Consider the following 15,330-nt stretch of genomic DNA (forward strand, 5'->3'; position numbering starts at 1 on the left):
TTCCAAATGCATGGGGTAGTGCCCTGTCTTTTCTGAGTCTCTCCTCTCCCAAGTCTCTAATTTATTCTAATCAACTTCTTTGCTTTGTTCCCCAACCCAAGGGTGGTGCTGCTGCTGCAGCAAGTACTTTTGTTACCTCCGTGTTCTCATTCTGTCTTTTTAGTTTTCAAGAATTCTTTTAACACTGCAATTCACTATATTAAATTGTCTTTTCTGAAAAAACCTAATGTGGTTTCTATTTTCCACGTGGGATCCTGATTGTTACATAAAATATGCATCCTTATCCACAGCCATGTGGTTTGCTGGGCCTCCTTGGGGGCAGATAGGTTTCACTGCCTGTCCATGTGATTTGTGTTGGCCAATGGAATGTGATGAGATGTGATACATGCCACATCTGATGAGGCAGATACTTTTTTTTTTTAAATTACACTTTTAATTTTGAGGTGGGTATAGGTTCACATGCAATTACAAGAAATAATACAGAGTGATCCCATGGCCCTTATACCCAGTTTCCACCAGTGGTAACATCTTACACAACCAGGACATTGACATTGGTAAAATCCAGCATTCTTACTCAGATTTCCCTAGTCCAGGGCAGACCTGTTTAGAAAGATCACATGGTTTAGTGGAGACTCTCGTTCTTCTCCTCAGTCACATGGACAAGCCTGTGGACCAGGGCCACAGCCCACCAGAAGCGTATGTACCACGTGAGCAAGAAAAATCCTTAATTGTTGTAAGAACTGAGAATTTGAGGTTGTGAGTTACCTCAGCACAACTCATTAATAAGTGAAGGAGGGGGATTATTCTATATTGAAGGGTCCTCTGGGAAGAAGGGACACTTGAGCAGGAACCTGCCTGGAGTGAGGAGGCCACTCAGGGAAATGGCTGGAGATGACCCTTCACACTGAGGTGGCAGCAGGTGTGAAAACCCTCGGCGGAACGAGCTTGGTATATGTGTCAGAGAGAGAGCAGAGCTAGCCTGTCAGGAGGATGCAGTGAACAAAGAGGAGGCTGGGTGGAGGTGCAGAGGCCTGGTATTATCCAGGCCAGAGGCAAAGAATGGATTTTGTTCTCAATGCAATTCTGATAATAATTTTCAGAGCCACATATTTAATACCATGGTTGGTTCTAATTATCAGGGACTTCTTCCTTAAATGAAGTTGAACTCTGCCTCTTGGCCACATCTTCCTTTTTACACTATCTTTGTCTTTTGTTTTCCTTGCAGAGTTAGTCCCTTGTCCTGTGACCAGTCTGACATGTTGGGGGTTGGCAATGATGCCTTCTCAGGTCTCTTTACTTTGGGCTGAACAGTTCTGTTTTGTTAAATTATTTGGGTTGCTTTGTGTTTCACATAGTCTTTTAAGAGAACATTTTAGACTTAACTCTGGTAATTGGTTATTCACATAATAATTATAAGTGGTTCATAAGGTGAGACTATCTAGAATCTTAGAGGTGTACCATATGTACTTACAGGAGTGTATCATTTGTGTATGTCTGTCTTATCCACTACATGATTCTGAAGATATGGCTCCAAGGGTGGGTATTTGCAAGTGGTATTTGACTGACTAAAAATGCATTTCCTATTTAATGAAGAAATGGAAGGGAGTACAATTCTGTAAGCCAAAGAAGGCCATCCTTTAAAGCAGCAATAGCTACCCAAACTTAATGTGTATAGGGAACACTTGAGGATCTTGTTAAAATTCAGATTCTTAATCAGTGGGTCTGGGGCAGGACACCAGATACTAGATTTCAGTGGATGCTGCTAGTCTGTGTACCATTCTTTTGAACAGCAAGATTCTAAAGAACTCAACTCAGCAGACAGTCACTCTGACTGCCAAAGAAGATGGAGTCTCATCAACCCACTGGGTGCTTAATACAAGTGGATCTCTTCAATCATTTCAGGGTGCTTGCAGATGCCAGCGGAACCGTATAGGACACCTCAGAAAAGTGGTCTTTCAGCCATTTCTAGGTTCAATACATAGAGACTTTGAAGAAAGTGACTGACTCTCAAACTGCTCTTGTTCAATTTCCTGTGTAACTGCTTGAGTGTCTCCATGGGACAGTGATGTGATTGATGGTGAGAGACCAGTGGACACAGTGATAGCATATAATGTTTCTATAATGGCAAAGGGTATGGAAACTGAAGATTGTTACAATACCAGGAGACAATAAGGTGTGATCCCAGGTGCAGGCTTCCTGGGTCTCCCTGTGTCCCTAGGAACATACAGCTGCTGATGACCCCATCTGCAGGGAGCTGGAGTTCTCATGTTGATGAGAACTGCCCCTGTCCCATTACTGAGCTGCAGTTGTATTCTCGTGTGCTTTGCTGATGGTGTGGAGACTACGCCTGCCTGTGTGCTAGCTCATGGTACAAAGACAACCTGGGAACCTTTCTTAGTGTCCTAAAACTGATTGAATCAAAGATCAGTGTCTCAGGTATAGTGTCTCTTAGCAGGTCCACACATTAGGTCTACCTAAGGTTCATTCTTGCACTTATCATGTGGACAAAAATTGATAGATTCCAGGGTATGATGCAAAGTGTCTCCTCCTAAGACAGTGAAAGGCAGCGTAGTCAGGACCTTGTGGTTCCCCTTTATTCTATCACATTTTCCCTCCTAAGTCACCAAGATGGCCACTGATGCAGACTTAATAGTGCTTTATTAGAAAAATTCTGGTATATGAAAATATTTCCCTGGGAACATTTTCCCTCTGAGAAATGTTAATAAAAATTGAATGAATATATAAGATCATAGAATACCAGAAATGGAGGTTAACTTAGAGATGTTCTAATTCATAAAGTTTATGGTGAAATCATTACAGCTTATGATTATTCCAAAGGCAGAATATAAAAATTGGTCTCTCTATAGGCTTCACCTATAGCCATTTCTAAGCCAAAATACTATTGTGGACTCTGATTAACTCTTGAAATATCATTGCATCCCGGATGACTCTCAGTTTATGTCACTATTCCATGGCTGTTTTTGGTCTAGAGTTGGGTATGTGTCCTAAGTTGCCCCAATTAGCCTGGAATGGGGATTTATATTGTGATGAGTGGTGAGAGCCAAGTTTTCTTTCTCATATCTTTTCCAAATGCAAACAAGGACAACCTGTGTCCACAAAGGAATCTGTCTTAGGGCAAAATCAACAATGCATATGGCAGAACAGGTAAATCAAAACGATTTAGGTCTTTTTGAAGTAAAAATATTGGTCACTGATTATACCACCTTGGAACTTATTCTACCTTTGCACTTCCAATGCTTTTCTTTATCGTTTAAGCCAATTGGAGTTAAGTTTTCACAAAATACAGTGGTTATAGTGTGGATCCTAGTACCAGGCTGCCTGGGTCCAAATCCTGTCTCTGCAACTTACTGGTCATATAGTCTTGGGCAAGTTACTTAAAACCTTTGTGTCTCAGTTTTCTTATTTGTAAAATGGTGATGAAAATAGTACCCAACATCCTAGAGTTACTGTGAGATTAAATGAGTTAACGCACATGTGAAGTGCTTGGAATAGTGCCTGGCTAATGCATGCACTAAAAAAGTGTTCATTATTAATATTATTACTACTACTACTAATAATAATCCTGTTAACAATCTAAAGGTTTTCATCCATTTACTCATTCATTAGTTAAATACGTATTGCGTGACCACAGTATACACAGTTGTTGGATTGAGCTGAGATTTGAACACACGCTCATGCTCACCATTTAAGCATTTAAACCCCCTTCTCTCCCTTCTTTCCATCCTTCCTTCCTTTTCTTCCTTCTCTTCCTCCTTCTTTTTCCTTTTTTCTCTTTCTCTCTCCTGTCTCTCATTCTTTCTCTCTTTACTTTGGGATTATGATGTGGAAATAGTAATTTTTTTGGCAACCAAGATATGACAACGTTGTAGGAACTTTATGACTGAATTTAGCTATTGTTTACTTTCCGGAAGCATGGTTTTTCTGGGCCAAATAGATTTTTTTAATAGTCTGGTTTAATAAAGACTTTGCTAATGTGATTCATTCCCAAATTGATCATATGAAAATGCATTCTTTACCATCTAGAGCACTTTGGATACGAAATTATTAGGCAAAGCTTCAAGAATGAAAAAGCAGACCCTCTGGGTCTAGAGAACCTTAAAAAGAACAGCACAGGGAATTTTGGTTAATGAAATAACTTCTGTGCCGATGTGATGTGTTCTAAATGAAGATAAGTTCAGTCTTTTCTTCCTGGTCTGTTGATAGGTGTTTTTACTCCAAAATGTACTTCCCAGTAGGAGTCCTACAGAGCATGGTGGTTCTGTTGATCTGTGGCATCATCGAAGTATTTGCTCGTTGGTGGTCTGGTGAGTGACTCTCTCAGAAGAAGCAGAGAAACTCCGCAAAGTGGGGTTCCTAGAATCATTAACATGAAACTCATTCCTCCAGGAAATTAAAGCATTTTAACTTACACGGTGTTAGGTAGCTTACCTTCAATCCCTATCAGATGACATGCCAAATTTCCCTGGATTTAGAGAAAATAATATAAGTTTTGTGAAGAAACTTCCTCTGGATTCCCTTAGGAAATATGGAAAACCATTCTTGGACTTAGTTCCTTTGACTGTAGGTGTGTTTCTTTTTTGGGGCTGTGGTGAAGCCATGTGAGTCCAGCATACATGGCTTACACACCCTCTGCCTCTGTGAATAAGCTGCTTGAACTAGCTTTTCTAATGCTGGAGTGGTAAGAGAATGTTATTTTGAGGGTGGGAGATTACTGAGTAGGAGCCTGGAAATCATGATCCCCTAAGCCCTGAATTCAGCATTTTTCATTATTCCTCGATGCCTGCTCACAGGTACTAAAGTAGATGTGGCAAAGGTGGGCCCTGCGGTGTTTGAATTTCTCCTTTATTTCTTGTGGCCCTGAAGCAATGAGAACACTACTGAGAGACTAACGGGAACACCATATGTCACAGTGGCTAGTACTGTGCAATGGGGACTCCACAGGAAGAACCAATAAATCCTCACTTTTTAATTTCCATTTATCATAGCATTTCCTATCTTGCAATATAAACATCTCAGGTGTAATTTTCTCATATTATTCTGGAGATGCCAGAAAAATCATTTCTATGGAAATTCCTTTTTCTTTTTGTCCTTAGGGGGAAAAACAGACTCATACAAATTTTCCATTTCCCACCTTCCATAAAAATGGTTGAAGTTGACCACTAGGAAACTATGTAACTATTGTGGTCCTTTATCCCCTGATATTCCTTGGAAGCACAGGGACTGGTTAGTATTAATCATAATTTTTTAGTTGGTGGTGTTTCTTTGTGAATAACTTGAAGGCTTTAAAAATGGCTTAGAAGAATCAGGGAACAAATGGTGCAACTGATTAAATAATTCAGTTGATAGGAGACCAAGTTTAGTATCTTTCAGTCACATTCTGGAGACATAAAACTCTAAAATAATATTTTATGTGACTTTATTTACTGCTTCCCATTTCTCCTTCATTGTGCTAACCTTATAATGTATGATATTTCATTCATGTCTCAAATGACTATATGAGTTTTACTATTATCAACTCTTATTACTACCATTATTATTAACATTTTAGAGAGGAGGGAACTGAGATCTTGTGAGACTACATGACTCACCCAACTCTCACAGCTAATAAATGCAGGAGCCAGAATTTCCAACACCTACAATATTCTTAACCAGTGTGACATGCTGTTCCCCAGTGCAGATACAATTGGCAATTTCTCTACCCAATGTAAACTCACTAAGGAATTGTATACATGTATCACTTTTCCATTAGTTGGTTGGTTTTTGCATTCTTCTACTTGAGGTTTGTTCTTTTTTGGAGTGACTTGAGCAAGAAAAGGGAGTCATTAGCACATGTCTCCATATGGGGATGTGACAGATTAATAACTTTCACACTACTGGGTCTATCTGCTTTGAAGTTTTCAATCTGCCCAATGAATGTTTTGGAGATAAGCTTGGTCTCATCCTGTTCAAAGTAGCTCTAAGTGAGTTAGGTAGGGTTTCAGTCACACAATCAGCACATTTTATTTGCAGATAAAACAGATGTTTAAGAATAGCAGAGAAAAGTTGAAATGGAGGTGAGAAAATTTGTTGTAGCTTTGAATTTGTTACAGGAGTGTGTGGAGGTGTAAGGAAGCGTTAATGGTGAAAGAGGAAAAAACTTAAATCAGAACTGGGTTCCAATCATGACCGCTATTAATTCCCGTGTATCTGGGCATGTTTCTTAGCCTCCCCGTCTGAATGCCTTTATCCATAAAAGTAATAATAGTAATCACTTGATAGGAGTGTTGTGAGTGCTTAATGAGATGCCATATGGCACAGTGGCTAGGACTGAACAACTGGGGCTGAATGAATAATATTGGGATCTTGGCACTTTTAGCCCAAAAGGATTTGGGCACTTTTATAAAGTTGTGGGGACATACTTGATAACTCTTCTTCTTGAAAGCCCATTTCTAGTAATTGCATTAAATTTCTTTATTTTTGTACTGAGATATAGATGAAACATGAAATGAGAGATAAAAGGTGATCTTGGTAGTTAGTTATATTAAATTCACACTTCAGAAAATAGTTCTTGGTCAGGCAGAATGCTTAACAACAACAGCAACAACAACAATAATAAAGCCCAGAGCCACCCAAATAAAGTTTTGGAAGCCCATTCTTACGATTTGTGATTGAACACTGTTTTCTTAGAATAACAAACTGCTTGTACCAGGCACCAGCAGAATCCTCTGAAAATCTGTAGTCAGAGGGAGCCAATTTTTCATGAGTTAAGAAGGTGAGGAGGACAGGGAACTGTGTCTGTGGAATTCTTTTTGCATAATTCTTCATTCTATTAGCTGCCTAATGGATGCTTGGTGACGGTGGTAGACAAGTTGTCCCTTTGCATGTGAGCCATCAGTGGTGAGAAAGGAGTCCCACCTGCCGCTTTCAAAAGTGCACCACGTGTTATGGTTGATCAGGGTTGGTCTGTTCCCTTTTCAAAGGGGGGAGCTACTGTATTGTTAAGCTTTTTTTCCCTTGAAAATTAAACTGGGAGTTTACACTTCAGGAAATTGAGTTTGATTCATTCCAGAATAACAAAATTAAAAAAACAGATCCTGCTGGGCTAAAAGTACTGCATTTATTCAACAAGAGCTGAATTCCCTTAACTCAGGGCTTAGGTCTGTATTCCAGCATTGAGAGACCAGTTTGTTGTCAGCACTCTCTTACATCCTTCACTCACGACCCAGTGGATTACCTTGGATCCCACAAATTAAAACTTCAAATTTCCTTAATTATATGAGATGCATGTGAAAGCACTCAGCATGGCTTGGGACAGAGCAGAGCAAATGTTAGTCTTCTTTATTTTCATTTTCCCCTTCTTTCTTCTTGGCCTTTAACCATGATGTAAAACTTTCATATTAATATGCACTGGTTTCTAAGACAATGTTCTAAAACAATACTTTGAACAAACATGGAAGCAAAAACAACAACATCTCTTTCACTCTGTGAGCTATTTTTGTAAACCCACAAGATGTCTTGGGTCATTATGGCTTTCTGGTGAGTTCTTCTTAATTGGATCTCAATGAGGTTCCATTTTGTTCAATCAACACCTTAGAGAGAAAATTATTTGTATCAATTTGTGGTTTATTTTTGCTGTTTGTTTTGATTATCATAAGCTATTTACAATTTTAAAATATCATTGATTGATGGAGAACATTCATGAAAAGCTGAAATTTAATTACATAGTACAACAAAACATATTTACTTTTATTTCTCTTCTCTTGGGAAGAATTTAATAAAACATTTTTCTTTTATACTCAGATTGGCAGAATATTTTAGGATGATATAATAGAAAATATTACCTGGAAATTGATACATTTATTCAAATTTCTTTTCTTCCTTCCCTCCCTCCCTCCCTTCTTTCCTTCCCTCCAGCTGGCTGTGTGTTTAGAACCTGGTATAAAAAAAATCCATATTAACTACTCTCAATATATTAGCAAAGATAAAGCAAGTTCCTAAAAAGCAATGACTAAAGAATGAATGTGTTAAAGGCCACAATGAAGGAACTGAGGGACCAGTTGGTAAAGATTGAGTGAGTGCTACTATGTGCCAGTCACATTATCTTGGTCATTAAACACATAAAACTGATAATTTAATCTTTACAACAACCCTATAATGTCAATATCTTTCCTGATATTTTATAGATAAGAAAACTGAGGTACAAAGATATTAAAATCAAAACTTGAACCAAAAACATGTCCAGCATCACATGGTGAGTTAGTGGCAGATCTGGGATATAAATCCAGATATATTTACCTCAAATATACTCTTTCTACCACACATGATTCCCCCTGTATTAATTTCTTATTGATGCTTTAACAAGTTACTACACAATGTGTTAGAAAACACAAATTTACCTTTTTTTAATTGAGGTATAGTTTATAATAATAAATAAGTTGTATGTGTACAATATAGTAATTCACAATTTTTAAAAGTTACACTGCATTTATAGCTATTATTAAATATTGGCTATATTCCCCATGGTGAATAGTATATCCTTGTATCTTATTTATTTTACACATAGTAGTTTGTACCTCTTAATCCCCTACAAATTTATTGTTTTGTATTTCTGAAGGTCAGAAGTCCAAAATGGGTCTCATTGGGCTAAAATCAAGGTGTCCACAAAGGTGTGTTCCTTTTTGGAGGCTCAAGGGCAGAATCTGTTTTCTTGTCTTTTCCAGTTTCCAGAGGCTGCTTGCAGTCCTTAGCTAGTGGTCCCGTCCTGGCTTCAAAGCCAGCAATGACTGATCAGGTTTTTCTCATAATACGTTTCTCTGACACTGACTTTTCTTCCTTCTTCTACATTTAAGGACTCTTCTGATTACACTGGGTCCACCAGGCAATCCAGGATAATCTTATTTTAAGGGCAGCTGATTAGCAACCCAAAATTTCATCTGCAACCTTAATTCCTCCTTGCCATATAACATAACATATTCCCAGGTTCTGGGGATTAGAAAGTGGATGTCTTTGTGCGGGGAGTATTATTCTGCCTAACACAACTCCCCAAACAAATGAGGGAATATGAGAATTTAGAAGAAAGAGAGATATTTTGGGCTAGGAGCTAGGGAGGGGCTCATGGAGAAAATGATGTTGAGCTGAATCCTGAAAAACAGAAGAAAGAGGAAATTCAAGAGATCATACAGGTAAAGGAAGCCATATAGACAAATATATGGAGGTGGATACTGGATATATTTGAGCGTGGTGGGGGCAAGTTTTTCCTAAAGGAGCAGAAGGAGCAGAGCCCTAGGAAGGCAGAATATGGCCAGACTCTAATTGATGCTGAGTGCCAAACTGAGAGGTCTGGGTTTTATTCCACGGTAAGTGTGGACCCTCTGGAGGATTTTTAGCACAGACCGGCACGATCAGATATCAGTATTGCTGCAAGGTGGAAGAAGCTGCCAAAGGGGGAGATGGGATATAAAGAGATTTGCTGGGTCCTTATTGAAATGGTACTGGCCAGAGACAAGAGACACCATCCCTTAGGTTGATGGCAGAGGGTATGGAAGGAAAAGCAGGACCAAAAGATATTCTGGAGGAGAAGTCACAGGATTTTGCATTTTGTTTGATACAAAAGGTAGGAGAATGACAAGAGTAAATGACCGGGTGAATTGTAAGCATGTACTGCCAAAGGGGTTGTTGGCACTGAGAGACGGCAAGTCAGAAGGAGTTTAATCTCAGTTTTGTGAAGCTTGAGTTTGAAATTCCAGCCAGGTGGATGCTAATAAGCAGAGGAGTAACTGAATTTTTCATTATCATCCTGAGGTTTAAGTGAAGGGAAATAGGGCTTTGGGGAGTGAAAAGCGTGACCCCAAAACCAACGCATGACTTCTAGACCCTGCTGGTGGGGCTGTAAGATGATCCAGACTTTCTGGAGCAGTTCAGCAACACGGCTTAAGAGCTTTGAACTTTTGCCAGCTCCATGATCCTCTAATTCTTTATCACTACTTATTACAACTGGAAAGTTATAAACAACTGAAATATCCTATAAAGGGAATTGTTAAAGAACTTGTAGTAAGTGCAAATAATGGAATATTATGCAGACATTTAAAAGTTATATTTTAGAATAATATTTATTAATATATACAGATGATCACTATATTTAGCATCCAAAAAGGAGGCTACACACAGAGCAATGGCTCTCACTTGGATTATAATAATAATAGAAAAAAAAACTACTTAGCCCCTTCTGTGTGGTAGACATTGTATTGGGCGTGTTTTATAAATATTCATTTAATTTTCACAATAAGTTCATGAGACAGGCAATCTTATTAGTTACTCTGATGATGAAGAAACATACTTAGAGTTTGACTACCTGGGTCAAGGTCGCACCAGTGGGACAGGGTAGATTTGAACACAGGAAGTCTAACCTGGACTCATAACCATTATGCCATGTTTCCACCTACTATTTCACATTGTTTCCCTGCCTCAAATTTGAGAAATGGATGCAGTTATTATGGGAATTGTGAATAAACCAAAAGCTATTTCTTGCATGGTACAGTTTGATTGTCCAAATCTGAGTAAGCCCATGGGAATGTCCTTCATGTAAAAGTGTCACCGAGGGAAAGCACAAATGCTGAAATCACAGCCAGATGAAATAAAACTTGCCCCAAACCCTATTGCTCAAAGATACCCACTGTTCACATTTTTATTATTTTTACTTACCTGAGTTTTCTAAATTCTCTAAATAAATTTTCCGAACCCTTAGTAAATACAGATTACCTTTTCAATTAGAAAACACTTACTGGAAATAAACGCTAAAACAGGGTAAGAAGAGCATCTCCACAGAATGGAGCTGTGTCTGTACAATGAGAAATAGCCACAAACTCTAAAATGTAATGGTTGTACTACTCCAATTTAGGGTCTCCCTTCCCACATAGCAATCAGAATTTTTAGGGCCATGTAGACTGTGGCTGAGATAAACCATAATTCAATAAGGAGACAAATGCCCAAGAATTGAGCAAGTCCAAAAAAATGTTTACTCTTGTCCACATGATGGGCTAATTTCCCATCTGAAAAACATTCAGGAAGTAGAATCCTTATAGACAGACTCAGAAGGGATATGGGAGGCCAGGAACCATCTCCTTCATGTAACAGGGGCCCTAGCCAAAAGGGCTTATTGAATTTTCAGAGTTTTACAATGGAGATTCCCATTTAAATCCTGTCTTAACGTTGACGCTCCCAAGCATTGTCTTTACTTACACTGTTGTGCAGTGTTTAGACCCATTTAAAATAATTTCCACTCTAAATAAATGGAAAACAGCTGGTTACCTCCATTAGGTCACTCTTAAGGCTGAAACCCTCCACTTACTTTATCTTTTCAGTTGAAGCCTTACCTCTTAACCCTGTTTGTTTGGTGCCTCTCCCTCTGTAGTCTTTCAAAATCTCCATGCTTCCTCCAAAACTGAGAAAAAAACTTACTGGGTTTTAGCCCCTAGTAAAATATATCCCATTATCAAAAACGATCTGTTGGAAAGACAGCATAATGGTGCTTATATTCACGTATCTCAGCATCACAGGGGCTGGCTCAGAGTGAGTGCCTGATAAATATTATTGAATTAATAAATGAATGGTTTCTTTTTAAAATTGAAGCACCGCTGTTGGGCCAAGGTCATCATATCTTCAAATCTGATTCTTACGTCACCTTTTGGTGGCTGTGGTTTTTAAAGACAGGTAGGTACTCTCTCCTTTGTGTTTGTTCAGGCGGCTGCCCACGTTGTTTCTCTCCAGCGACGCTCTCCTTCATTCATCCTTTTCACGTTCAGTTCTCTTTATTTCCGAACACTCTTCAAATCCACAGGGGCATTTAATCTTCCAATGCAAAATGCCAGCCCCTCTAGATTTGTGTCACTTGAAAAGCTTAATGTTGTACTAACTATTCCATCATGCAGATCACTGGCAGAAGCATGGAATACCAATACCATCAAGTCAAAGTCGAGATGAAATCCACTAGGGGTCGGTCCCCTTCTCCTCCTCAGGCTGGCACCGATCTATTGATTATCTTTCTGAGTGCAGCCTCTGTAATAACACAGTGGATTACTCCTGCTATCTATCAAGCATTGTGGTCTCCCAAGGAGCCACAGATGATGTATTAAAATAGTTTATTGGCATAGAACATCTTTAGTCTCAGGAGAACAAGACATTTTACACAATAAGTGGGTGGTAAATCACATTTTTGAAAATGGAATTATTTTTGAATGCTCTTAGGTACTGTTTAGAAGAGACTATAATAAAACTCATTGTCAAATGAAAAATCTGAAAGAAAAGTTAATAATTATCCCCTAATGTATTTCGTAGAGAGATTGGCTATTTTACAGCAGATTTTCTCAGAGGAGATCACCGGTACTCATTTCGCCCCCATAAGCTTTATACAATCCATAAGGCCAAATAGCTCTTGGAGCTGTATGTGACTTATCTGAGGATTAATGACGTAACCTCAGCGCTCCTTTGCGGCTGTCCTGGGCTCCCCTCTTGTACCTCACAGCCTCAAATGCCTTGAAGAAAAATGGCTCATCTACCCAAATCATCCATTACCGAAGCCTGGAGCTTTCCAGTTTGCTTATCTTTCTCATGTTGAGACTTTGTTTAAATATAGCATGGCCAGAAGAGTTGCTGGTAGAATTAGTTCTAATTCTGTGCGCTGCTACTGGAAAACAGAAAACGGACTGGATACGTTCCAGTGAAGCATGATACATTTGTGATTTCTCACTTAACATTAATTTAAGGCAGCCACCTCTGTGGACATCATTAAGCCCATAGATAAACTGTTGGAGACTTAGGAATTATATGCAACTTGTTAGTGTCTGTGCCCCAGCCAGTGGTTTTCATCAAATCCAGAGTGGTTGACAACCCAAATAACTTTAAGGACCACATTGTAAGTATATTTAGTTTTCAGCCCCTTACTCCAATGCTGTCTACAATATATGTACCTTTTTAAAAATATCTTTTAAAAGCTTAAACTTTATTAGTAATCAAAAAATGTGAATATATTTGATGAAATACTACATTTTAGTTATCATGTTGTGAAAATAACAAGAATAAAACAGCGTTGACAAAGATGTAGGAAAACAGATACTCTCATACTCTGCCGATGGGAGTCGATACTCTGGGTGGCAATTTGGCAAAAATCTTGGAATATACAGATGATTGGATGAGCCATTGTGTTTTAAGGAATTTATCCTAAGGGAGAGAATTGGACAAGTATATAAAGATACTTATCTCAAGGTGTTTATTATAGTCTTGTTTACAGCCGTGAGATGTTTTAACTGTGCAGTAACAGGGGTTTATTTAAGCCAGTTATGGTATACTCTAAATGGATTTCCACAAAATAACATAGCTGTGAATTTAGCAATATGGCATGATACTTGTATCGTGTTAAGTAAAAATGCTGGTTACAAAATAATATGTGTAGTATTGAACAGAAGCTATATTGGTTAGGCACAAATGGAAAATCTGTCTGAATACGCACTGAAAAGATAGTCACAAAAATGATATTTGTGTTAACACCTAATTAGATTCTAGATGGTTTTTCTTACCCACATTTAAACTGCATGTTCTGTCAACAAAGATACGTAACATAAATTTTAAACTTATATGCAATAAAATAGTAAAAGTTTATAAAATCTTCAGTGAAAAAAGGTATGTTTTGAGAACAGACAAGAATTTTTCTACGATGATCTAATGGGTACAATTTCATCATCTCATTATAGACACTGATCATCCACTTATTTAGCAATTGATTTGTAGAAAGAACATTTCATTCTAAAGAGATCAAGTCATGATCATGTGTTTGTTGCAGAAATATCACCTGCTGTGTGCTCTGTGTAGGGTCACCAAATGCTTCACAAAAAGCAAGAAGGATGACAAGAGCTTCTTATAGTGTCTTGTAGAAATTCCTCTTTTCTTCTTCATAAACCCCAGCACAGGGGAGCTCGCTGAGTTCGTGTTTGATTGGCCTGTGCTAATAATAAGAGCTGAAAATTTACTTATTTCTTCATCAAAACTTTTATTTTACTTACTAGGTTCCAAACCCTAGTCTAAGAACTTTGCAAGTATGAACTTAATCCTCTAAGCCACCCTAGGAGTGAAGGGTTAGTATTATTCCCATTTTATAGATGAAGAAACAGATAGTTCAAGTAACTTGTCTGAGATCAAGGAGCCGGTGAGGTGAGTGAACATTGTTCCTCAAGCTGGTGATTACAGTCATCTATATGACATAAGGAATAGAAATAACTTGAGTGTCTTTCAATAGGGAAGAGTTAAACAAATGATGACAATTCATCATACTGGAATATCATGCAGCCACCAGAATAATTTTTATTAGGATAGGAAATGTTTCCAATAAAATATACAACAAATAATTCAGATATATAATTGAAACATAGCAATGTCACAAGTTTGTGCAAAAATGGCCAAATATATAAAACAGGAAAAAAAAGACAAGTAAATATAATCAGATGTTGATGACAATTACGTCAGGAGGCGTCAGACTATGGATGGTTTTAATTTTTTAATATCACTTTCTGATTTTTCTAAATGAGTAGAGTGAATCACGTTCCTTTGAAATAAGGGTTGACATTTTTCTTTAAGTTACTATCTAGCAAGAAAAGCAGAACATATGAGGACAAATGGCAGTAAGATTTAAAATCTGCAAGTATGATGTCTGATTTAATGGTGGTACCAATATGTGTGACCCTGAGCAGGTATCTTAGGGACACTGACTGTCAGTGAATTTATGGCTGGTCAATGAGTCCTGCCCAAACTCCACCCTCTGGGGAACATGGGTCATTTCTTTCCTCCAGTGCTGAAATTCTCTGTTAGGCTTCTCACTTAGTAGAAGTGCAAAAATTGAAAAGTGCAAAGTAAGACTGAAAAGGGCTGTTGTAAATAGGAGTGGACCAGCTTGCTGGGAAAATATCTCTTAAAAAAAATAGAGTGTATGAGTCTACCGTTAAATATTAATTTGTTTTGTTGCTTTTTTTAAAAATCTATCCAAAGTTCTGATGCGTGCAGCTAATCCACAATGATGTTTTAGTGGGAAAGGTTCAACATAAACAGTAAGGAATTAGATCTGTTTTTCTCTAGCCAGAAACACAGACAGCTGGAAATAGCAAAACTGAGAAGGGGTCTTTTGCCTGAAAGAAAAATCTCTCATTCCCAGATAGGAATGGAATTCACCCTGGAGACTAAGGTGCAGGGAACTAGATCTGCTCTAGAGCTGGGATGGGGAGGTTGGGAGAGGTGTTTTAGGCACACAGTGTACCTGAAAGACCCAGCTAGGAGTATGGGTATGTA

The 15,330-nt window shown here is 38.3% G+C and overlaps 1 long non-coding RNA gene across 1 annotated transcript in view; it reads left to right on the plus strand.

The window, feature by feature from the left end:
* LOC116663773 overlaps positions 1-15,330 on the plus strand; it is a 212,305-nt gene that overhangs the window by 67,532 nt on the left and 129,443 nt on the right. The gene's annotated exons all lie outside the window — the stretch shown is intronic.

Source organism: Camelus ferus, chromosome 5, assembly GCF_009834535.1.
Source record: "Camelus ferus isolate YT-003-E chromosome 5, BCGSAC_Cfer_1.0, whole genome shotgun sequence".
NCBI classification, from domain to species: domain Eukaryota; kingdom Metazoa; phylum Chordata; class Mammalia; order Artiodactyla; family Camelidae; genus Camelus; species Camelus ferus.